Source organism: Numida meleagris, chromosome 18 (assembly GCF_002078875.1).
Source record: "Numida meleagris isolate 19003 breed g44 Domestic line chromosome 18, NumMel1.0, whole genome shotgun sequence".
Lineage (NCBI taxonomy): Eukaryota > Metazoa > Chordata > Aves > Galliformes > Numididae > Numida > Numida meleagris.
In genome coordinates, this window is record NC_034426.1 from 9,349,612 (window position 1) to 9,374,100 (window position 24,489).

At 42.8% G+C, this 24,489-nt stretch overlaps 1 protein-coding gene across 7 annotated transcripts in view; it reads left to right on the plus strand.

The window, feature by feature from the left end:
- The window catches only part of KSR1 (kinase suppressor of ras 1), a 58,708-nt gene that overhangs the window by 2,138 nt on the left and 32,081 nt on the right, over positions 1-24,489 (plus strand). The window lies entirely within an intron of this gene.

The window sequence follows — 24,489 nt, forward strand, 5'->3', positions numbered from 1 at the left end:
GTGTACCATGGGGAAACCTGGAGGGCTGCAGGGCTGCCCCTGTAACAGGTGGCCTGCCTGTGGCACTGCTCGTTGTCCCTGTGCCACGTTAATGTGTCAAAAATGCGTGTGTATGTGTTCGTATGTGTTTGCCTATCTGATAAGTCAGTGCAGGCAGGTGCTCCAATATTGCACAGAGCCAGTGTTACCAATAGCCTGACGGCAGCGTGCAGTTACTGTGCAGTCAGTGAGCAGCTTCTTGCCAGTCAGTAGCAGCGTAATGAGAAGCTGTGAGTTTGGAGATCTCCTGTGCCTGCTGTCCTCTCTGCATGGCCTTGAGGAGCCACTGAATGGCTTTGTGGATCCTGTGTAGTGGCTACTGGTGGTATGGTTGCTGGGCCTGCAAGTCTCATCGGTACTTTGGTTTATCCTGCATGTCTCGTGTTCATGTGCAGAAACATCTTTGTAGAAGAAGAATTATGAGAACTTAACTGCATTGGTATAACTGGTAAACTGTACAGCAAAGCCACAGGGATGTGATAAACCACGAGATAGATACAAGGAGCAAGCTGGAAGCAGGAAGTACTAGTTTGGGAGGGGAGGGGACTTGACTTAACTCTAGAAGTTAAGAATTGGCTCCTGAGGCCAAATACCAGGCTGCACACATGTGTCTTTTGAAGACAGTCCAATGTACAAAGTCAAAAATCAGTTTTGATTAAAAACAAAAACTGAAATTGATAAGGAACAAAAAGCAGAGGAAGCTTCTCTAATACAGTCTGTACATAATTCACGTATGTTGAAAACTTTCATAATGTCTAGTTTTGGCATCAGAAGTGTGAACATGACAGGTAAAGGGATCTCTCCTTGAACACAACATTCTATATCTGTAAACAGCAGGTGTTCTGACCACCCAGGTGTAGCAGTGAATACTGCCGGGTGAACACGGCTGTCTTAAACCCTGTGTCATGCAGGTCAGGCAGCAGTGCATGGTCACTGCCACTTCTAGTTCCCAGGTTAGCACAGCCTTGGAGTAAAGTTCTGAAAGCAGTAGCAATATGAATTGGATTAACAGCCTAAAGCGCCAGTGAAAAACAATCTAAATGTATGTTACTTTTTACCCAAGATCTACTATCTTTATCCTTTCTGCACTGCTTTCCTCTGAGTCTTCGCAGCCTGTCGTGTACACCACATGATTCATAATGTGTGTGTACTTCAAAGTTGAGAATGTCAGCCTAACTAAGGGTTAGGTTGTGTGCATGCTTGTGTCCCTCCCCATTTACTGAAATGCATCGAGTCCTTCCTCATTCCTCTTTGTGCACTTGTTCTCTTACTGAAGCGCATGGTAGATAAGGATGTCAAACTGGAACCCCGACAGGAAAAAATAAGCACTCGTTGATCTAAAGACTGCAGGCAGAGCTTTCTGTAATACAGAAAGAAGAAGGGGGAAAGAAAGGACTGTGGGAATTACTTAAAAATAATGTGTTGAGTGTTCCATGAGCTGAGTGGGTTTCACATATATAAGGGCTGTTTCTTAGAAGGGCAGGGAGTTTCCCTGTAGTGCAAAGTAGATTGTTCTGGCTTAGTTACTAGCAGAGTAGGTTCTCTGATACCACAAGGTCTTGTATTTTCTTAATTTTTATATGTTCTACTGCGTAAGTGCTTCAGTGCTTTTCTTTTTACCCAACACTCTGGTGTGTGGCTTTTCTTTCAGTTCTGTCCTTGCAGGTTTACTCATTTCACAAGTAGACTACAAAACTGAAGTGGAAAATAATGAGAGCAAACAATTTCTTGCTATGGGGTAAGCAGCCAATGTAGCCCCCAAATATCTTTGCAGAGAAATAACTCTCGCAGTTTTTAACTGTCCTTGTGCTAAATCCCTTGCATCAGCCTTAAACTGGTTTTGCAAAGTTAGAGGTATATTATTTTTAGCTGTATTTTTTTTTTGTAAAAGTGCTATCTTTCTGGATCTGTCTCACTGACTAGGAAGCTGATAACGGGACTTGACAATCTGTAGTGAGGCACACAAATCCTCCAACACTGCTAATTGCAACAAAGATAAGGCAGAACCAGGCTGAACTGAGACCTACAGTATATTTAGACTGCAGATATATTTTCTTTCTGCCTCGATTCTTACATCATAAGAGCTAACTACGGTGCTTCTGGGAGGGAAGCAAACTGGTTATGGTGGGAGTGTCGGGTGGGGCAGCAGCATGCATTGCTGAGATCTGCCTGCTTTTAAGAGAACTGCTCTTAATGCTCTTTGGCTGACCTATGTCTGTGGTGGAGACATCCTTGGCCCAGTGTGCAGAGATCACTTTGACCTCTTCCTCAGGAATGTCTTCTGTTCAGCACCTCCAGAAAACATAATACCAGATCAGAAAGCCTGACTGGAGCTGTGCTGTGTCACAAATAAGTCTTTGACTCCTCAAATCAGTCTTTCAAATTGGCTGAATGATACCTGTAGATTAAATATGTTTGAACTTGCTTTATCATTATCTTCATTCACTTGGTAATTTGACCAGAAAAGGCTTATCTCTTAACAACCAGTCTCTGAGCAGAAACAAATGCATTGAAAATGAGGAGAGGAATGAAAGAAGAGGAACTGTAATTGTCCAAACTTGCAGACTGGAAGTTGATTATGTGGCATGCATAAGAAATGAAAGATTATGTGTTTTTAAATTTTAAGCAGTGGGAGCAGTGAATTTTTCAGGCCAGACTGCAACCTGTAGCCACATGTTTATAAGCCTTGCTCAGCTGAAAAGACTTCCTTTTCCAATGGGTCTTATGTAAGAGACCTTCTTCTCTTACTTCATCTTACTTTTTGCATACATGCAATGCATTTGTTTTTTCTCAGAGGGCAGTAGAACTTTCTCCTTTTTTCCTACATTTGTGCACTTCTTGTATAAGATAGGTTTCAACAGAGAATCTCTTTGACTTGGAAGGAGAGAGAACCACGTGTTATTACAAAGTCTGTAGACATCATCTCTTTCTGACAGCATGTCTCCGCATATGATCAGATCTTGTACATTGTAATAGAAGTTAGCTTCTCTCCTACAGTTAATTTTATATAAATGTTTACTTAAAAAGTCATCAGCTGTGTTTTAACATACCTGGGATAAGCTCTGATGTGTAAGCTGCCATCACGATGAAGATGCAAAATGGCCTTATCTTCACTTTTTAAGCTCTGTGTTCTTGTCTCCTTGATTGGATTCTATGAAGCGCTAAATGGGAAGCAAGAAAGGAAGTATCAGTGTAAGTCTTTGTAGTGCCTTTGTCTCTCCAAGATTGTGTGGCTGCTGGATTGTGTTAAAGCAGAATTATTTCTGCTCATTTTTTTGTGCAGAGCCAGCTTGGAGATCCTTACAGCAACTGAACTCCAGTGAAGAAGTTCAGCAATGCCCAGAGTTAAGACCTCTGTATGTACGTGCCTGCATACACTAACAGGAACCCACAGGCTGTCGTGCTTGACAAGCCTCACTCTCCACATACAAATTCTGATGTGTATTGCATGTTCAGAATTGATGTAATCAGTCAAGTAGCCCAGCCTGAACTCCAGTTGTATCTAGCTAAACCTGTGGCTGTAACCAGGTTTGCATAGATAGCACCCGAGCAGAACTTGACCTGCTACTCAAGTTCAGACATCAGCTAGTAACTGCACTTTGCACAACAAAAACCCCTGTGAGTGTTACGGCTGCATACGGGTGACAGATTTACAGATATGAGTCAGCATGGTGGTACATAAATTTATCACCTGTTGTTCATAAATAGGATCAATTAACAAAAGTCATGCAACACAATTATTTAGGGAATAGTTACACTTAAAAATATATTGACACCATAGACCATGTGATCTTTCAGATGCTTGTGGGATAAAACTCACTTTCTTTAAGGCTAAGGTTTCCCATCCTTATTTTCAGCCAATAGGGGAGCTTTCTCTTTCCCAAAGATAAATTACAGTGAAATCATGCTTGGCTATCTGTCACTGTTTTGAGGACTGGAGAATGTATTGGCTAGATTACTGCTGTGGTGAAAGGCACAGCATGGAATGATGTAGAGATGACACCACCCAGAGATACTGACGCAGACATCTCTTAGAGACTTCCCTCCTAGCTCATTTCTCATTCCCATGGAGTAATCCCACACAACTAACAGCTACAGCAAAGCAATGGCTTAGTTGCCTCAACTGGTAAGCAAGGAAACAGGATCTTTGAGTCTGGAAGCACACCTGTTCCAAAAGAGATGAACAGCCCTTTCAAGACACAACTCCTGTGCAGGGCTCCTGTGACATCTACAGATCCCAGAGGGTTGTCCTAGCCCAGCAGTGCACCCACAAGAGACACTCTGAGAACCACACAGTAATCACTGGTGCAGCTGTAGTGTTCCCTTCAGCCTATGCTACTCGATGGTCACCAGTGGCATGTCTGAACCCACTCTCTACATTGTAAACTTTTTTGCATGAGTTAACTTTAAACTGAATCTTCTTGAGGTGGATTCTAAAACCATAGCATATGCTGTAATTTTCTTTGGGCATGTGTGTATCACAGTCCAGTCTGCTAATGGATGTCTTCTGTGCAGTGCATCTATGTGGAGCCTGAGCTATAGTGGTGATAGGTGGATAGAACATACAAATCTCATTGGACTCGACACTATCCCACTAGAAACACAAGCTTGTGCCATGATATTTAAATTGCTGCTGAAACCAATGTGGTTATGCAGGTACACAGCAGAGGAGGAGGTGGCTAGTGCTGTAGCTTCCAAGAAGAGAGAAGGTTGTTTTGTTTTTGTTTTTGTTTTTAAAAAGGAAAATGAGATAGATGGAAATAGCTTGCAGCTGGCTGCAGAAGAGTACAAGTTTAGCCTAGTAGAGGGACTGTGATATTCAGTGGGAGGAGAGCATGATAGCAGAAAGATTTTAATGTTTGTATGAAATAGGCTGAATAAAACAGAACTAAGAGCTACAATATTTACTTGCTTGGGCTCTGTTTGAGCCTTTTCAGATGTTATTCAGGGTATTGTTCAGCAATACCTCCAAACACTTGGTTCCTACAAACTGAAGGCAGGTAAAAGCAATAGCTTTTCATTAGAAATGCCCACTCCTAGATATGGGATGAGAATTTTGTAGTTTGACTTACTAATGCTTTTGATCAGCCTGAAGTGATTTGTAGAAGGGGGTGCAGCAAGTGTGTACTGTAGAATATGTAGTTACACGACTGACTCAAATACACTTTTAATGAATGAGAGGGAAAAAAAGAAACAGCTTCCTGCCTTCTCAGCGGTGATTTTCCTAAAAGGAGAAAACAAGGAGTTTCGTGTGCTTCTTGTTACACTCGGGGAAGTTGTTGAAATGATAGTATTGAGGGCTGGGGGCTGAGCCCTGTTGCAGGCACATGGAATTCTCTGTCTGGTTGCAACAAGTCTCTAAGAATAAAACTGGTGAATGCTGCTCGTTACTTTGAAATGTTTTATGAGCAGAGGTCAGGTGTCTATCATTCCTTTTCTGTGTGGAGAGGAAGTGTAATTTGCATTGTGTGCATCTCATGGACACTTAATCAGTAGAATAAGGAATCGTGCCTTGATAAGGGGCTAGAGAGTGCCTGTGATCTGATGATTATTATATGATTCTTAGTTATCCCAAGTGGAATAGTTCTGATAGCAGAAGCTGTGAGATCTACTTTAGAGCAGTAATTAGCATGGCACTGAGGAATCTTGCTGGGATGCAGCAGATCCAGGCTCTCATTTGGGTGTGTGTCATTGCCAGAAGAACTAATTGAACACGGCTTTCAGAATGCAGCCAGGAGGTGAACGGGGCAGTTTGCTGGTCTGTGGGTCTGAATCCCTGAAAATGCTTGGAAGCCTTTTTCAAGGAAGTTCTAAAGGTTGGGCAAGCAGTTTCCTGCCCAGTCCTACTCTTGTTATTTGCTTCTAAAACATGGGTTTGTTGATTTATTAAAGAACTTTCACTTCTGTTTGAAGCAATCTAAATTTAGAAAGGAAGTCTTGAGCTTCTCATTGCTGCTCTGTGTGTAAGCTATTGTAGAGCCTTGCAGATTCCAGTGTGAGGCTGTATTTTTAGCTGTTAGTTATGCTGACTAAACTAGAAAGAATAAATAATGACTATTTATTTCCAGATTGAGAACTTCAATCAGGTGTAGCAACTGCAAGTTATTAGGTAGGGGATGTACATGGGTTGGTCAGTAAGTAGTCACTGAAAGATGTGTAAGATGTGTGGCAGTGTCCCCTACGCTGCCTCATAGTGCTCAATAATTCATCCATCCTTAAAGTGTGGAGAATTTTCTAGCAACAGTTTTCATCTTCCAGAGCAGTGTTTTTTTTTTCTTTTTACCTTGTTACTAAGCTCGAGGGTTAAACTCTGCTTTAGGAGATAGTTGCAGCTCCACCAAAATAAGCAGAAGTTAGTAAGGTTTTGTTGCTTAAAGCTTCAGGGAAAAGAGAAACTGTTTTTGACTGAACTTTCCACAGAAGACTTCTGACTTTCAGATGTCTCCCTTTTAGCTAAGCAAAACATTTCAGTTTATGGGCCCTTTGTCTTACTGATCAAAACTGAAACTTTCCACAAAGTAAAACACTTCATACAAAGACTTCTAACTCTCCCACAATTTCAGCAGAGAGAGTTCTGAGTGCCTCAGGCCAGCTCCAGTTAGTAGCACTAGACTCTTAGTGCAGGTGCAGATCAGATGCAGTATTTATTTTCCCAATTTTAGTGAATTCTGGAAGCTATATTCTTGTCTGTTTTCCCTTGTCTTAAGGAAACAGCTGACACTGAGATAAACCATGGTGAGCACGAACACCAAAGACTTAGCATGTCCTTACACAGCAAAGCTGGAAGAAACCCCAGAGTGGATGTCAAAGGGCTTGCCAGCCCTGTTTGTATTAAGTTAGGATGTTATGTGTGTTAAAACTGGCTGAGTGCTGCAGGCCTGACTTAGCCACTGTTGTACTGGTGGCATTTTGTATGGGTATAATGAGGCAGAGCTTCTGCGGGCCACCTGCCATTGCAGCCTGAATTCCTGGGCCATCTGCAGTCATGGATGGTGACCTGGAGGGAGCCTATGGAACTAAGGCTTGGTGGGACAAAGGAGAGCCACTGCGAGCACAGGCCTTCAACTGCTGCACTGGAATTCTGGCTGTGATTCTGCAGAGGCTGCATTTGTAGGAAATACAGTCCAACTTCTTGGGAAGATTTTGATGTTTTTAATGCATGTCTGTAGCGGTAGTTACCAGTTTGCATCTAACCAAACAGGCCTTATCTGGTACCAGCTGCCAGTCTGTAACTGGAGGCACAGCTAACTTGGCTAAATACTTCTGCTAGGTTGGCAGTAATATCTAGGTTTTCATTCTTACGGAAATTTAATCTACAGCGTCATCCTGCTTCCAAGACATGCAACAGTTCCACTGATGTGTTCTTTCCTCCTTTTTTTTTTTCTACTGTGTTATTCAAATTGCCCTATTTGCCAATAATGACTAGTTTGTGGTCTGAAGCTAAGAGCTTTGAAGTTAATGGTTTCCTCACAATGTAAGATTTCAAATGGAAGGTAGTAGCATCTATTCCTTCATTCCTTTGCTGAGAAATGAGTTACTGGGGCAAGAGCAATGCAGTGGTGATGCAGCACTGATCTTAGCTGAAGTCCACTGTAGTGTTTGAGTGCTCCTTACAGCCTCTTGTTGTGCTCTGCGTCAAACTTGCCTTGCTCCTTCACTAAGGAGCAGGTTCCCCAGCCTGCCTGTAACATTCTACTAACAGATCTCCTTGGTGTTCTTACAAACACACTGAGGAGGGTGAGTTGAGGGAGACTTAACATCTGGCTTCAAGGCATTCAGTTTTTTGTGGCAGCACTGGGAAGAAAATGCAGAGCTGACAACTACAAGGTGCATTTCTTTCCTAAAGCGGCGTATGGAAATTACTGTGATTGTTGATGAGACAGATGACTTTGTAATGCAGTGTAGCAACTAAGAGCTATCTCAGACAGGATGAGAATACTTCAGGAGAGGAAGCAGGGACCAGTGCTGGTGGCCCAGGTGTCTTTGTGATGGCAATTCCAGTCCTGCAGGAATCGTGCCGTAAGAGCTCTGAAAATGCTGACCAGCCACTGCTGCAGCTGGTCTTGCACAAATAGCTCAGGATTAGCACACCACTGATGTAAAGATCTTTGGGAGGAGAAGAAAATGCCTGCTACCTGTCCAGCTTCGGAGGCCAGTTTTTTGCAGCCCCTCACTTCACTGACTTTAGCATCTGCATAAGGCATGACAAGAACACTGGCTTGCCCTGCAAGTAGGGGCAAAGGCACACAGACCGTATTCAGATGGACTGAAAGTGTCCATGATGTGATATGTGTTTCCAGCTGCTTCACCTTCGCCTTATCACAGAGGTTTGTCGTCTGGCTTCAGCACTGCAGATCTCTGAGACTCCCCAAGAGATCCTGACTCAGCAGTTCTGCACAGTTCTGTCTTGCTGGAGCCTGCAGCTGTAAAACCAAGGTGTCAGGGGGAGGGGCAAAGCACATGATGAAATGCATGGTCTGATCCCTGCTTCTTCATTCATCACCGATCCTGTGCATAATAAATAGGCTGGCTCAGCCTTTTTTGTCATCCTGTCATCGTGAGGAGTGGAGCCTGGTGTGAGGTCTCTTCCATACGAGGCATGGCCCCTTTATACTGCAAAGAATAATCCACATTCAAACTGTATTTTTCAGGGTGAGTTAGCAGCACAGTGCTTCCTGACAAAGTGCCTGTGCTGTGGGAACAGTATCAGCAAGCACTGCAAGTCTCTGCATTGCTAGAATTCTTTGGAGTTCTTCTAAATGCTGAGCCTGACCTCCAGCTGCTTAATGAAGTTTGCTGTGGCTCTAAGATTTATCTGGCCTCAAATTCTGAGGCAGAGGACATGGGGAAAATTGGAGAGCCATTCTAATGGATGAGGGATTTTGAAATTTACCAGTGAGAATGGCTCGTTTATTTGGGGAAAAAAGATGCTGAGGGTTTTTCCTTGAAGTCCTGATACCAGGACAGTCCTGTTGCTCTGAAGTTATGAAACAATGGGGAGGCTTCACAGCTTAAAATCTGAGGCCAAGTGAGACATAGGTAGAAAGAGGCAGGTTGATCCAGTGACCCGTCTTCCAGCTCAGGAGGGATGGTTTTTCAATTCTTGTGTTGGTGGTGGTTTTCTGGTTGTATTTTCTTTTCTTTTTTTTTTTTTATCTTCATTGTTGGGGTATGGGGAAGGTGGTTGGCGATACAGCCTCAAATCTGATTTCAGGTGCAGACAAATTGCGCTATATATACGCATTTGTGGCTGAGAGCTGGTATGAATGTGTGTGACGAAGAGATGATTTATTTTGGGTATTGTATCCTGTAATACAGGCAACAGTTATTCTTCTGGGTGCATGCATTGATAACTTTTTAAAAAGTATTGAATGTCCTATTGGAGCAGTTTCCACTCAACTTTCTGCACTCAGCCCAATTCCTATATTTACCATAACTTTGTTTTGCTACTCAAAAAAAAACAGCTCAGATCTCCTGTGCCCAGAGTCTGAGACCCAGCTTGGCAGCCTCTATCAATCTACCCCATCCAGAAATAAGTATGACTTCTGGGCCAGGACATTCCTCTCTTTTGAAACTTCATAGTGTGCCTGCTGCTGCCTGACTTGTCCAAGTTTGACCTATTTGTAGAATAGGATATATCCAATCTGCTGCTCATCACTAAAAGATGCAGTACCTGCTTTCTAACCTGGTTGCCTAAGAGATTAAGTACGTACTCTACAGATGCCCAAATGCCACTCATGAGGACAGCCAGTACTCTTGCTGTTGCTTCAGGCAGAAAGAAGAAATGACTTCCATAACAGCCAATATCAGACAAGTAGAGATCATCACAACTCAATGCAGATAAAGGTACCTTTTTTCTAAATTATTTTCTCATGTTCTGATGAGCTTCCACTTGCCATCTGCCATTTACACAGTTGTCATATCATTACCTGCTCTTTCAGAGACAATTTAATTAGATCTTTCAGTAGATTTTAATCAAGTGTTATGGGGTTGCTGGTAAATTATTTAGAACCATATCACTTGATGGAACACTTGGTCTGCTAACGCTATCACATAAGAGACATAGCTGTAGCAAAGAGCACAGCTGGCTTTAACTTAGGATCTGTAGGGTTCTCCATTTGGCATTAAATGAATGCCAGGTTATGTGAGCCCATGTTTCGTATACAGTAGTAGACACTGAATATGGCTGTGCTGAAAACAATGGAATTAAAGCACATAAAAACAAGAGTTAAGAGCTGAATTTAGCTCTACTCTGTGCTGACTCAGTTCTTTTATAAGTGCCTTCCAAGGCTGAATACCTTAAACAGTGTGGCCTTGACCTTCACTTGAAGATCCTGCTATTTCAACAGCAGTGCTGTTTGTACTGTCTTCATACTTGGTCTGATGCAAAGTGTTTTTTGATGGGCAAGGTAATAGTAAACAGCGCTCAAATAGGAAAGCAAACTGAGACAAAGTGTGGTCTTTGTAGAAGACAGAAGGAACTGCAGGCAGTCCATCTATTAATGAGAGCATTTCTACTCCACAGTTTTTCTAGCCTCTTCCAACAAGTAGGTAGGGCAGACTTTCAGAGAAAGTGCTTGTAGTCCTGATGTTCCTTAGTATTTGGGACACAGGATGAAGTTGGAAATAGGAGAAGAAGGCACTTCACTTCACTTGCACTGTACGCATGGCACTGTAATTCTCATGTGGGAATGACTATCACAGATGGCATGGTTATGAGACAAATGCAGCCTTAGCATTGCTTTTCTGCTTCATATACATGGAGCAAACTTGTGACAGGCTGTCTGGTAGTCTCAATGTTCAAACTCAAGTGAAACTGTATGGTACCTTGTTTTATAGCCTGGTTCTTCCTCTCAGCTGCTGTGTAACCCTAAAGCTTTTTACTCTCTCCTCCCAGTGCTGTGTTTATTGGTTCCATATATATCATAGCTGATCTGAGGCTTTGTGCAGCTGCTAGGAGTATTTGCCTTTGCAGCAGAAGGGAGGCTGCTCCATGTTACTGAAAGTGCAGCAGTTTCTCCTGTCCCCACCCCCAGAGTTGACTATTATTTATGCAACATGATCTAACCCAGATCGGCTGGGAGCCGATGGTCCAGAGTTCATTTCCAGTTATTATTGTAGTACGGAGTCAGTCTGGTTAGAAGCACTTGTTTCCAGCACAAAACATATACCCTTTGAAAGCATAAACATACTCTAGGTCACTTTTACTTACTTAACTTCATATAAAAGTGTTTCAGCTAAAAGGAAAAGCAAGTTAGAGTTGAAGCACAACAGTCATCCATAGTAAGCTAAGTAGGGGCCCCTTCCAGTAGAAAGGAGATAGAGGGACCACTAAGCTCTAAAATAGCAGTGGAAGTTTGCCTTTTTAGTCTCTAGAGATGTATTGTACAGTTCTTACCTTTGCCTCAGTTATGTGTTCAAACTCCTGAATTAGGGCATATGTGAATAAAACATATGCAGAATTACTTTGCCGGGCTGGGGGGCAGAACTCAATGGCCCTGGCATATCTGGCTATTTCTAACTTTAATGGCTGAGCAGTTTGCACCTGGTGTCACAACCCTGTTCTGGTATGTGGGTGTAGCTACTCTGGAGTTCAGTCATCCTAGCTACCACTAACCCAGCTAGTCATCTTCACTGTAATATTTTGTATTCTTTTTTAAATCTTGGATACTACCAAAAATCCTTAATAGACAAGGCTCTGGCTTTGAAGGCAGGCATGTGTAGAAGCTGGTCTCCTAGACTGGAGATAAGAGGCTGAACTAGGTGAATCACTGCCCACAAAGTATTTACTTCTAGCATTGAGTACCACTTGGCCCTCTGTACAGCCCTGACAACAGTAAGCCAGTTGTAACCAAAACCAGCACAGAAACACTGAAGTAGTAGGGAAGCTGGGCTACTTAAACAAAAAAGCCTCCTTCAACTCTGGTCATCTGCATGCTAATACAGGAGTTTTAGATTTGAGACTGAAAAGACTTTGTATGGCTCTGAATCTGTACTTGGAGATGAGGCTACCTTACGATAATTCACACTCATTCCTTTGTTCCAGGTGGTAATCTGTGCTGCTCTGGAAAGCAAAGGGTCAGGCAGCTCATGGAAACCAGTGTCACGAGAGGCTGTTAAATTCAAAGGCAAAATTAAGTAAGGCAGCACAGAGTGGGGAAGGGCTGCCTCTAGCTGGACAAACAGGTCACACAGGTTCCAGACACCCTGTCCCAATGAAAGCAGAGCACCAATACTGCAGGATGCTCTCAGGTAGGTGCAGCACCAATACTCTGTAAGATCAAAGGTTAGGAGTTTAGGCTTCATCCAGTACTACAGTGTTTAAGTGTTCTTTAGCAAGAATCCATCATTATAAAGTTCTTTGCAGTCAATTAAGTTTATCTTTCAAAGCACTGACCTGATATCATCAAATGTACAGTTTCTAATCCAGGATAAACAGCTTTGGTTTTGGTCCTTGATACAGTCTTTCCTTGCTTTAGGAAGACACCAACTTGGATATCATATTCCAACCATTTCTGCCCTATTTAGGGAACAGAGGTCACATCCTGCTTTGTCTCTGTAGAGAGAACTCCTGCTCTTCCTGTTGCCTCACTCCTTCTGCTCATTTTCCTGCAGAATAGCAGGGAGAATAGGAAGAAAAAGCAACCCAGTCCAGTAGAAAACCTCATACAACACAGTCACGGAAACCCAGTAACTGAAGAACATTCTTACAGCACATTCAAATGGTAAAGTTTTTGCATGTAGCTCACTCAATTATTTTAAAAGAATCAGGAAAAAGTCAATAAATAAAGTCTTTCTGCAACACCATTCTTCTGTTTCATAGCATTTCCCCACATCTCACATTAAACCCAAACTTCTTCAAGTAGACCTTCATACTCGTTACAACACAGACTCCTTCAGAGGCACGGTCCTGGGCTGTTAGGGGGGAGTTTCTGTCTGTAATCTACTGCAGGAAAGTGCTCCCATGCTTTTGGGTGGTTGGCTATCCAGAATGCTGTTCTCCCTTGTTTCCAAGTGCACAGAAGTAAATTTTTTAAACTGGATCGAATCTCACGAATCTTAAGCCTTCTGCAAACAGTTGAGTTAGGTGAATATACTAGGAGTGTAAATGAACACTTCTCCACTAGGAAATCAGGAGTGTTTGGGAAGAGAGGTGATTCTTGAACTGAGGATACCTCAGGCATAACTGGAATTCCTGTGTTCAGTGTGCTGTAGCACAGTTATGAGATGCACTTGGCATGTTGCGTGAGAGTTGTTTTGGGGATACTTGCCTGAAGGGAGGCCTGCCTTGGGCTTCCTGAGCTAAGAGCTCAGTGTCCCTTTACTTTGTCTGCCCACTTGTAAGAGAAAAGAGCTTAGTCAGCAACTGTGATGTTGCTGGTTCTGAGGTGGCAGAAGGGGTAACCTGAGGATACATGGTACTGCAGAAAAAGAGGGAATTGGAAGGATAAGCTATATGGGTTTATGTGTATGTTTACTGAGAAGGAAAGAAAACTGACCTGGCAAACAAGCTCAGTGTGATTCCCACTTACTAATGGCATATCCAGCCCTAGAGGAAGGAAAAAGAAAATTCATACAGTCCATTTTATTTTTGAATTGTTTCAGAAACCTTTGGCAGAGCTGAGCTGCGGGTGATCAGCTTTCAGCTTGGTGGCTTTTATTTCTACAAAAGATTTTTCATTCCTGTATTTCCTGCTTTGTGCCTTAGTGCATTATATGTAGTGCTTAGAAAGCATCCTTTAAAACTGATGAGCAAACTGAAAATCTCTGATCTCTAACGCATGGCAGATCACTACTAACGTTTTTCTTAAAATCTGAAATAAGGAGACATTTTGTATAGGTCCAAAATATTTTGAGCACAGAGGTGTTTTAATGTACTTTGGGTGTTTTTTTTTTTTTTTGACAATCCCAAACTGCTATTTCATAGTTGGTTTGCTGTTTTAAAAGTTACTGTCAGAGAACATGGCAAGTTGCCGCATCCCAGTTAAGCAATTTCCTAGAGCTGGCATTTTTTTTAAAAGCACGTCGTTTTCTCATCCATCTCATCCTGCATTTTCACTGGAAGATGCAAAAAAAAAAAAAAACCAACCTGCAACACAGAAGCCCCAACCCTGTATTAACACTTAGAGATCTGAGGAGAATGTTCTTTGGGAAACTATGGAAGGCCTGTGTCTATCAGCAGCATGCTTTTGTATTTGGATTCATTGCATAATGTGAACATATCTTAAACGATAATATGAAGTTGTGGGGAATATTTCATAAAATATATGTTGTAAATTAAAAATAATTTATTTTTACATATATTCTTTTCTTTCTGAATGGGTTGTGTATTTAGAACCAGGTTATGCTGCTAAGCCTGAAGCTTTTTAGTTGTTCTGGAGAAAAGTGCTAGCATAAAAAAGTGCACGGTGGGCAGCCAAACTGGTTGTATTGAATTCCCCAATGCTTTTGTTTCTAACCCAGACAACATGAGCAGGACCTAATCCAGCATTCTGGGAAATCTGTGAAAATTTCTGATAATTCCAGTATTGTCTTAATCAGGTCACAGCTGAAAAGCTAGTAACAGTCTGCTGCTGGTTATTTGCACTGCTGGATCCCTCAAACATTTGTAGGCCTTCACCAAGTGTCTGGCCTTACTCTGGAGCACTGTAAAAATTACTTCCAGCAGTGTTCTGTACCTCACATAGCAGGAGGTGTAGTAGAGTACCAGTGGCATTTAGTGTCTTTCATTGCATAGGTGTGGTGCTTTGGTTTTCAGAAGCATCCTGGGAAGGTAAGTATTTCTCATAACGCTTAACATACTTCTGTTCCTTTTGGAAAGATCGAGATGAAATACTGTAAGTGAATGGAGCCCGAAAAAAACCACAAGTGATCTTGTGTAACTATGAAGTGTTGATTGGCTGCTGTGAACAATCTCAGAGCTTAAGGAATGAATTTGTATCCAGCACCCTGAATTGTCAGTTCACAGACAGAAAAATACAACATAGAATCCCTTTGTCTTTGCCAGTGCTCCTTAGGAATGGATATTTCCATTACAGAATAGCATACAGGCTTGTAACAATGTCTTTTTATTTTCTCATAAGCAGGCATGTTTTTATCTCTTTTTCTCATTGCTGTCACTCAGCAGGGTCCTTCCTCTGATGCAGTCATCTGAGCAAGAGATTGAGCAGAAATCCTGAACCCTGGGCTGCTGAACTTATTCTTCAGTGGATAATCAGAGGAGATATTTCAAGACAAAAGAAATGTAATTAAACACGTGTAATGCAAAGGGGGTGACAAAGGAATACTATGAAGAATGTTTCCTAAGAAGAATGTAGAGCATGAAAAGTTGGAGATGTAGAAATTGTAAACACTTTTACTAGAAAGGACTAATGATACGAAGTCTCATTCTCTTGGACAAAAGTCCTCTTAGTGCAACTCTGAACTTCAACCAGTACAGCAGTACGAAGTTAGATTTTTTTAGTATTGGTGTAATTATACTAGCATAACTGATCTTGTGGACGTAGTTGTATCAATTAAAAGTTTATATATATAAAGCTCATTTTATACAAATATATAAGACTATATAACATATTTCTTGTTCAGGAGGCAAAAGGTAGAACATGTATAGCAAATGTGGCCAGGAAATAAACTGGTGGTTGGGTGGGCCACTGGCAATCCAGCTGACAAGGAGAAGTCAAATGTGAAAAAATTCTTTGGGATTCGGACAGCATCGTGTGCACTGTAGAATCAAGTGCATGTGAGAGTTATTTTACACGTATCCAAGAATGATTACAGTTATCATAAAAATGATGGAGGATGTTAGCTTCAAAGACACTGTAAGTTTTGAATTTTACAGAGATCTATTGCTTGTAACTTCCCTCACTCCCCAAAGCTGACCTATTGATTTCTCCTAATTTTAAGAAACATTTGTAATCTTTCTCCCTGTCATTTGCTGTTTTCGGGCTGCAGTCATGTCATTGTAAAACTGGCAGGGGAGTTGCAGTCGTCGTTTTCTTTAAGGGAGGAGAGATGCAATAGATTTGCCAACAATGAACAATTATAGAGAGAAGCATAGTGTTAGTATTATCATCAGGCTGTGTTCACCTTTGTGTAACTTTATGAGCTACTGTAGCTGAGTTGGACAAGGAACTGCTTATCTGCCATCCTTTAAGGCTGTGTTGTATTAGGATCCATGCGCCTTATAAACTCCTCCCTTTTCCCCAGCATTATGCCCTCTATCAAACCAGAACTGAGACTTGAAGACTTTACGATGCAGAGCCATCAAAGTACGTAAACTCTAAGCTTGCTGTTGTGGTGGCTCACTTGGGAGTGTGCAGGAGATGGAAGTCTTTGATTTGCTGAGGCTCTCCAGATTTCTATCAGAGTTATGACAAGGGTCAGTGTCTCAGCTGTGGCACTGCCCTTTGAGGTATAAAAGTCCTGGAAGGGAACGCCGGAGAACTTTTCTACTGTTTTGCCAAAGGCATCATTAGCTCTGCCTAGTCCATTTCTGACAGGCATTTGTTATATTATTGCTAAAGCCCTTGGTTAAGGGCCAAAACTGTGTTGAACTAGGCTTTGCCTAGCCTTAGCTGTTGAGGACAAAACTGATAGTGATATTCTTCCAGACTGTCACTCAGTTTGTTGGAGCTGGTTGAGATTTGGCTGCAAGTGAACAGAGACAGGATGAGGGGACCTGTGGAGGGAATCAAATTTGAGTGAAAACAGGAGATGCTCTGTGTTTGAACAGAAGTCTTCTACATGGCAGGTAAAACCATAGGCCTGCTAAGTGGCACATGCACTAAGTTCATGAGTGGATGGGAAACCTTAACAAGTCTTCAGCCTGGTTGGCAGTAATGATATCCTTTTGTGAGGGGAAGGATTATTCTTCCTGTGCTCCATACGGAAATACAGTTAAGCTCAGTGAATCATGGCTGAGCTAAAGTCGCTAGGCGGATGCTGGAAAGAAGTCTGAGCTGAAGGAAGGTTGAGCTGCAGATCTGATGTGGCAGCAGCAGGGTTGTGCTTAGCAAACAGTAAATACATTTCTTAGTCTTGCTGAGCTCTCCCAGTCATTCTGCTGCAGTTGCATGACTTTGGCTTACAGAGGAAGGGGGAGAGCTTTCATTTTTCATGTGTACTGGGCTTGAAACCTTTGATATTTAAGCAGAGGACTGTGCCTGCAGCTGCATTAGGCTTGTATGAAATCTCCAAAGAGAATCTTGCTGTCAGGGACAGGGAACTGCTTCATTATGCAGTGTCATCTTCCCACTCCCACCCTTAGCTGGGAGGCCTCAGCTGGGTGTTTACAGCTCTTGGTTTCTGGGATTGTGAAAAAGAAAGGAGGGGAGAGGGGAGAGGTGGGACGTGGCCTCCAAGTGACCCAGAAATGATGCTGTCTGCATCATCTAACAAAGCAGAAATAACATACTGTAGTGTTTGGGCAGTGGCTATTGTGTCAGCCTCTGGCTTGACTGAAGGTTCAAAGGAAAATGCACTCATCGGATGTTCCATTTCTCCCCATCCCTCCATCTCTCTGTGCTTCTTTTTACTAATTTCTTTTTTTTTTTCCTTAAATGTACCTTGTGTGTACACTTTTTTGCTGGCTTGCACTGGGTCCTGTTCTGCAGGGTTTGTTTAGCAATGCATTGAGAAACTATTTCCTTTTTTTTTTTTAACCCAAACCAAAAGTCCTTAAGCCAGTGCAGACATCTGGGTTCTGCAGAAGTGAGAGGCCCTCAGAGGTCTCTGCTGTAGCTGCTGCAAGTAAGGCTGGTGTGGAGACCTCATGCACAGATCCTCAGCTGATGCAGATTCCTGCAGCTTCCTCACTGTGGCACGGTGTGACCTGCAGTGCAGTGCGCCGCAGTGCTGCTGTCTCTCAGAGCACTTGTTCCTGTCCTTGCCATCATTCCAATTTCCTCTGCTTTTTAGAAGCTCCATTGCAGTTATTGCTGCCGTGATCTGGTGTGGTGAGATCAGAGGACTGAAAAAACTGACCTGTTTTTAAAACTGCTCCTTGAATTTGACTTTGTGCAAATTGTGTTTAATCCTTCTTCCTCTTCCTTTGTTATTTTTAATAAAGTGATACTGCCTTGGGTCTTGCAAGAATGCTCTGTTGTTTTTGGCATTCGTGACAGTGGCACTGTTCTGCAGGCTGTCTTTTTCAAAGGAGAACTGTGCTTGTGGTCCAGAATATGAAGAACTTAGATACCTAGTGCCTTTGCACCTGTGTAGTCAGTAGAGGTGGATGGGAGACAGACACCAAGAACTGAGTGGTGTGGCTGCTGCGGGAGCTGAGCCAGAACTGGATCCTGGGCCTCAGTCTGGTACGGGAGTGCTGCTCCCTCAGCCACCTGCCCACTGAGTGAGGCAGCTGGGCTCAAGTACGTGATGCGGATTCTGCTGACTGTGGGTCAGCGTCTGATATGTATATGAGTTCCTTTTCTCGGGTACCATCTCAAATAAATAAATGAATCTGCTACCAGCTCTTTTGTAATGCTTTATCTGTGAACTTGGCCCTCCTCCTGTGTATCTGGTGAAGATGCATGTCACAATATTACCCTTCAGCGTATTCAGTTTTTGTTGTTGAGGGCAAAATCATGTGCATGAGAAACTGAGTGATCTCATACTGTAGGATGCAAGTAACTCCCTGAAATGTGTTTTGCCTCTCTTTGTTTTGTGTTGCATGTTTTGCCCTTGTGCAGCTCTTACACTTGCCTTGAAAAAAGCTGTCTGAAATCCATACTGGATTGAGGATAGCTTTGAAGTCTGTGAGATTTTGGCTCATCACCCGCATCCTGTTTCATCTGAGTGTTCCTAATGAAAGATCAGATGGGAAGGATGGTTTTCTATGCAGTTGATCAAATCTTTTTATGAACAGCTTTGGATTGGTTTTACCTGCTAAATAAACGTGTCATGTTAAAAGACTACAGATCTGCTGCCTCCACTTAATCAGGCAGATGTGGTTAAGCCAATCAAGAGTGAGCATGGCTCAGTTCTCTTTATACTAGAGAGAGAGCAGTCCACATTGCCATAAGGTATCTTTGTCCTTATGCTCACAACAAATTACTCCTCTGAACACAGAGGGGAAAGGAGAATTTCAGAGTCTTCAGATGATGCTTGGTGATATCATGATCAGATGATAACAATTCAGATAGCCAGGAGGCATTCAGATGAGTCAGCTGCTTCAGGCAAGTTGAGCTAAGGAACAGCTCGGTGGTAGGTTGGCTGATGTGTAGGAGTTGCAAAGACAGCTGGTTTGTTGTTAGTTGAAGAGTTCTGCAAACCATTGCTTTGAACCAGACAGTTTAGGATGGCTGACTGCACAGTGGCCTCAGGAGTGCTTGTGGGGGGACTTGCATTGTGTTTGCAGATCCTCGTAGAGCTGAGATCAGGAGCTGTGTTCTGTGAGCCTCCATCCTTCTGCTCCTTGCTCCATGTGCAGTCTGTGGGATAGACCTCACAGCTATTTCTGTATAATGTTTTCCTGTATAATATTTCTGCCTACCTTGCTCTATAAAAATGAAATACTAGTTCTTAAATTTCCATGGATCAACTCAGTGGCACCTTTCTTCAGTTCAGATGACTTTGAAAAAAGTCTCCTGAAGTACACTCACAGGCTGCTGGTCTCTGAATGATTGTTGAGATCTTTATCGGTTTCTCACATGGTTTCTGAGCATGACTTCAGAGACAAATTTGGCAAGTCACATTCTGACTTTTTTTGTTCTCTTCAGCGGTCAGGTTGCTCCAGTTTTTTTGGGTCTGAATTAGGGTTTGTCTAGATACTGGCACTGGGGAAAACAGATAAGAGTCAGCTAAAGGTGTGAAGCGAATCCACTTTTCACTGGATGCCTTCAGATGACTCATCTTAGGTCCTCCAGTGTCCAAGTGAAGATAAGCTCCAAGATCAGAAGTTTTGGTTCCAAAGGTGGAAACGCTGCCCCTCCCGTACTGCAGGGGACACGAGCGCAGGGTCCTGCTGCAGCAGGAGCTGCTGTCTGATGCTTCAGCGAGTGCACCTTGCCCTCTGGGTCCTGTTCTCGGCAGGAGGTCACCAGAGGAGTTCCTTCCTGATTCATTCCCATCTGATGGAATATAGGTGATTTGCATTTCTCTTAGCTGCATGTAAGAGCTCGGTCATCCACTGATCGGATCCTTTGAAAACTTCAGCCACTGGCTCGTTACATTCCAAGGCAGTAAGAGGAAGTATTGGTAGAAGCTCACATTAATTGTCTTTCCAAGTGCTGCCAGACTCCGTGAGATTCCATTTCTGAGGACAGGAGAAGCATGAGCTGCTGCTTAACATGTGCTTCATTTGTTGATTAATAGTGTCAGCTGTCTATTTTGGATGTTGCAAAAACCTATCTTCTAAACGTTGTATACATTTCAAGTCATCTAGAGAAGCTGAAGGCATCAGTGAGGAGAACTGTGATAGGTTTTGTGAAAATACAAAAACATTTTCTCAACAGTCTCAAACTGCTGATATTCTGAAGCAATCTTGGCTGCTACTTTGCTATAGTACCTTTCAGAGTACCTTTGACAGTCCCCGGGTTCTTTAATGTATAATTTCCATTCTAGGCATCAGTTTTCTTTTTTAAATTGAAAATACTGATTCTTGCTGCATATGTAGGACATTCAAAGATGTGAGCATTAAAACCACAAGAATAAGCTATTTGCATCAACTGCTGACTGATTCCAGACTGATTTTCTCTTTTTTTGTGTGTACAAGGGTTGCAACAGGCTTAACGCACTTGCCTTTTAGTGACTTCTGAAATAAGTTACCATTTTCTAAATATGAACAAAACTCAGCTGACAAGTTAAGCTCTAAGAGACAGTTGACTCCCAAGTGCATGAAACCTAATTTTTCATGTGTAATTCTTAAGGAGAAAGAGAACTGGATGTTCTCGCCATCAGCTCCACTAGAGAGGGAGGAGGAGGGCTCTAATGGAGCACGCCCTGTACGCAGCAATTCGCTCCAGCTGCTCCATATCCTGTCTCTGTTCTTGTTCCTTCCCAACTCTGTGGGTTTAAGGCAGTTGGAGTATCACTGCTTCTGTCGTGGGGTTTGCCATTTGTGATGAGTAGGCTGTGCTGTTTGGCAAGCAAGCAGTGAATAGCTTACTATTGGCTTTATCTCTCCGTCTAGTTTGTGGTTGGAGACCTGCATGTTGTTTGTGGGTTTCTTACGTGCGTCACTGAACCCAGAAGTTTTATTATATTCTCAGAAAAGGGTTTTGCAACAGCTCAGCTATTAAAGCCTAACTGTACTTTAGTTAAAAGTCTGGGCAGGAAATAACAAAATGAAATCCATCCTAGGGGAGAAGCGTGGTGCATGTAGGGTGGGAAAAGAATGCAAATATACTATTTATAGGAAGAGGGGAAATCAGTCAATGCGAAGGAGTTATCATGGGAAAACCAGACTTGGCAATCTGAGATACTTGGATCCATGCTGTCAGACTAATTCTCTGTTTTAGAGGATGACATTTCTGGTATATCCAGTGAAGAAGGAAAGTTTGGACGCTGAATTCTGTGCTACACAGAGTACCTTCCTGTGGTGTCCTTTTAGGAGGTTATGCTCTGGGTGAACCTTCTCAGATGAAAATATTTGACTCCACGCTCTTTAAGCAGTATGAAAATAACTGAAGATGGTGCCTGCTGCAGGGAGTTTCTGCAGGCAGAGCCGCGTGCAGGAAGAAGAGGGGATGAGGTAATTGGCTCGCAGTCACCCAGCAGGTAGCGGTGGCGGAGCTGGGAGGGGGCCCAGCTCCCTGGAGTCGAGGTCCCATTTTTGATGTGATGCTTCTGGTGTTGCACTGACATCGGTGAGAAAAGCTTTTGCGGGGGATGTGAGAAAAGTGACTGTGCTTCAGGAATATCCTTATTTAAAGCAGGACGCGGTTCTCATGATATTTGCAGACTGTAATAAGTTAATGTGGGGCCATATATATATATATTTGGAAAATTTCTTTCACTTAACTTTTGTGGTTTTTTTTTCCTAAACAGATGTTAAGTTCATCCTGCCCTCCACTGTGGTTTTTGGAACAGATTCCCCCTCCCCTTCTTACCACAGTCAGTGCTTGCAGTTCCCTGCTTTATACTGGGTCATGTGCTACTTTGAAGGGATTTGCATATCGTTAGTGCTACATCCAACTAAACGTGGCACTCAGGCTTTAGAGACTATGCTGATATCTCATCCTTCTTCCAGGAAAAGAGATCTTGCCTGAAGAGAGGTGCTACACTAAAATAACATTACAGACAGAGGAGCCAAGCTGCTACTTTTACTGGTTGGCATGTCATGGCTGGCTGTACCAGTTTTAAAATCACTTCACCAACCTTTCCCTAGGTGCTCAGCAACCTTGAGGAATACCCAGGAGTGGCAAAGGGGTGAGGTGACCTGGGGGAAGAAGCAGTAACATAAAGCAGCACCCTGGGAATTCTGCATACTGCGGCTCACTGGGGCACGGCTGACTGGTTTGCCTTTGGCTGGGTTTTGTGGTTGCCGTTTGTGTATCAAAGTGCACACAGTCATTGAACCTTACTTGGAATGGCCTCCAGAAAAGAGAATGCTTGGGTGATTTCTGTCATCCCTCTGCTCTCCATGACATGTCAATTGCACAGCCTGGAAGCTATGCTATTTTTTATTTATGTAGGATGACTTTTGGCATAGTGGGGGCTATTGAGTGGTCCTCAAACTTCCTGCAAGTTCTTCTTTCTGACCCTCATTAACAGACCTTCCCTTCTCTCTCTTTTCAAACCAGTTCTTCATTCCTATTGCCTCCATTCCTACTGGGTGCTTTGTTACCCAGACTTCTAGTTCTGACAGGGCTTTGGTTGTTCTGTTCCTACCCTTACCCACAGCTAATTCCCTTTTTTCTAATCTCTTTTGCCCTAATGTCCTCTGGGGAAATAAGTTAGGATGCAAACATGCTATGTTTGGAGGTAGTAAGAGCAGAACCAAGCATCCTGAGTGGAATTAAACCCGAATGGTGAGAATGTGAGTCGGTCTTGTTAACAAAGGAGTTTTAGGGCAGACGAGCAAAAATCCTAGTTAGGATCCGTGACAATATTCAATCTAAATTGTGGAAAAATCGCTTTGAATGTAATATTTCCAGCTCCTTCCCCTGACGTGGGAATTACCTCCACTCCAGATATGCACAGACTTATTTTAATTACTAGGAAGATTTTCAAAGTCAGACCATGTCTAATGCAGGCCAGCTGGCCGGAGCGTGTTAGACTGTATATGACACAAAGCCAAGGCACGAGGTGGGGAAAAGTACACTGAGTAGGAGAAAAAAAACTAAGCAGCTAGCATGAAAATACTCTGAACAGCATCTCCAGGATCATTATGGACCTGGCTGCAAATGGGGGACCTTGCTGGATAGGTGAAAATACATGACAGTGAGAAAGCAGAAGGTCACAACTAAGTTAGCCAGCCAAGATATCTTGTGTGCCCCTGTGTGCACTAGGCTCACTCTGGAGGAACAGAACATGCATATTGCAGAGACATCTTAATTTAGGGCTGCGTACGGATGAAGGTGCAACTGTGTAGGAGCGCACAGCTGACAGCCACTCTTTGAGAATGGGTACAAGCACACCGAGTTGCAGAAGTGTTCAGAAGTTGCAGTCACACTAGCACATGGTACTACACTGAAGGAGTAAACTCACTTGTCCCCAGCTGGAGTGGGGACAGTACCGTGGTACCCAGCCCTCCTCTGAACCCATCATCAGCTCAGAGCAGCACAGCTGCCTGCAGAGCCTGCCCTGAGCTGCTCTGCAGCACTGGGACTCACTGCAGAAAGCAAAGGATGGAAAAAAGGAAGTGTTATCCTCCCCTTTCTACAAAAATAAGTACTGAGATTGAGAAAAATTGAGTGGGATTTCCAAGGTAATTTCTGTTAGGTGTTCTGCTCCAAAGCCATGTTAAGAAGTTAAGAGTTAAAGGTTCCTCTGGTTTCAGCTGGATGATCAGTGCTCCCACATCTCACGTGCCCGTCATCACAGCGTGCATCCAATTGCATCTACTCCTGTGCTCCCAGTACTGCCAAGGAAGAATTTATGTTTTTTTCTAGGATAATTATTATGAGATAGTAATTCTCCCAAACTGATGAGCATGCCAAAAGCACTATACCCTATATGGCGGTCACTTAGTTGAGATCAAATGCAACATCCATTTTCCCTCTAATTTCTTACGTATCCTTTATCTAGGAAGGGAGGAAATGGTCTAATTGTCTTTCCCGTGTGTAACATACAAGTAACATAGAGCGTCTTCAGATAGAGAGACTAGAAATATTTTAAGCAGAAGCTCGAGAGGAGAGAGATGTCAGTGGACAAAGAATTCATGTTTGTTTTTTCATTTATAGTCTAATCTTGACCCAAATGCTAAAATTTGTTGACTAAGGACATGTTTTGGTTTATAAATCATGGATCAGCTAACTTGCTTTGAGGCATTGGTTTTTTAGGAAGGTT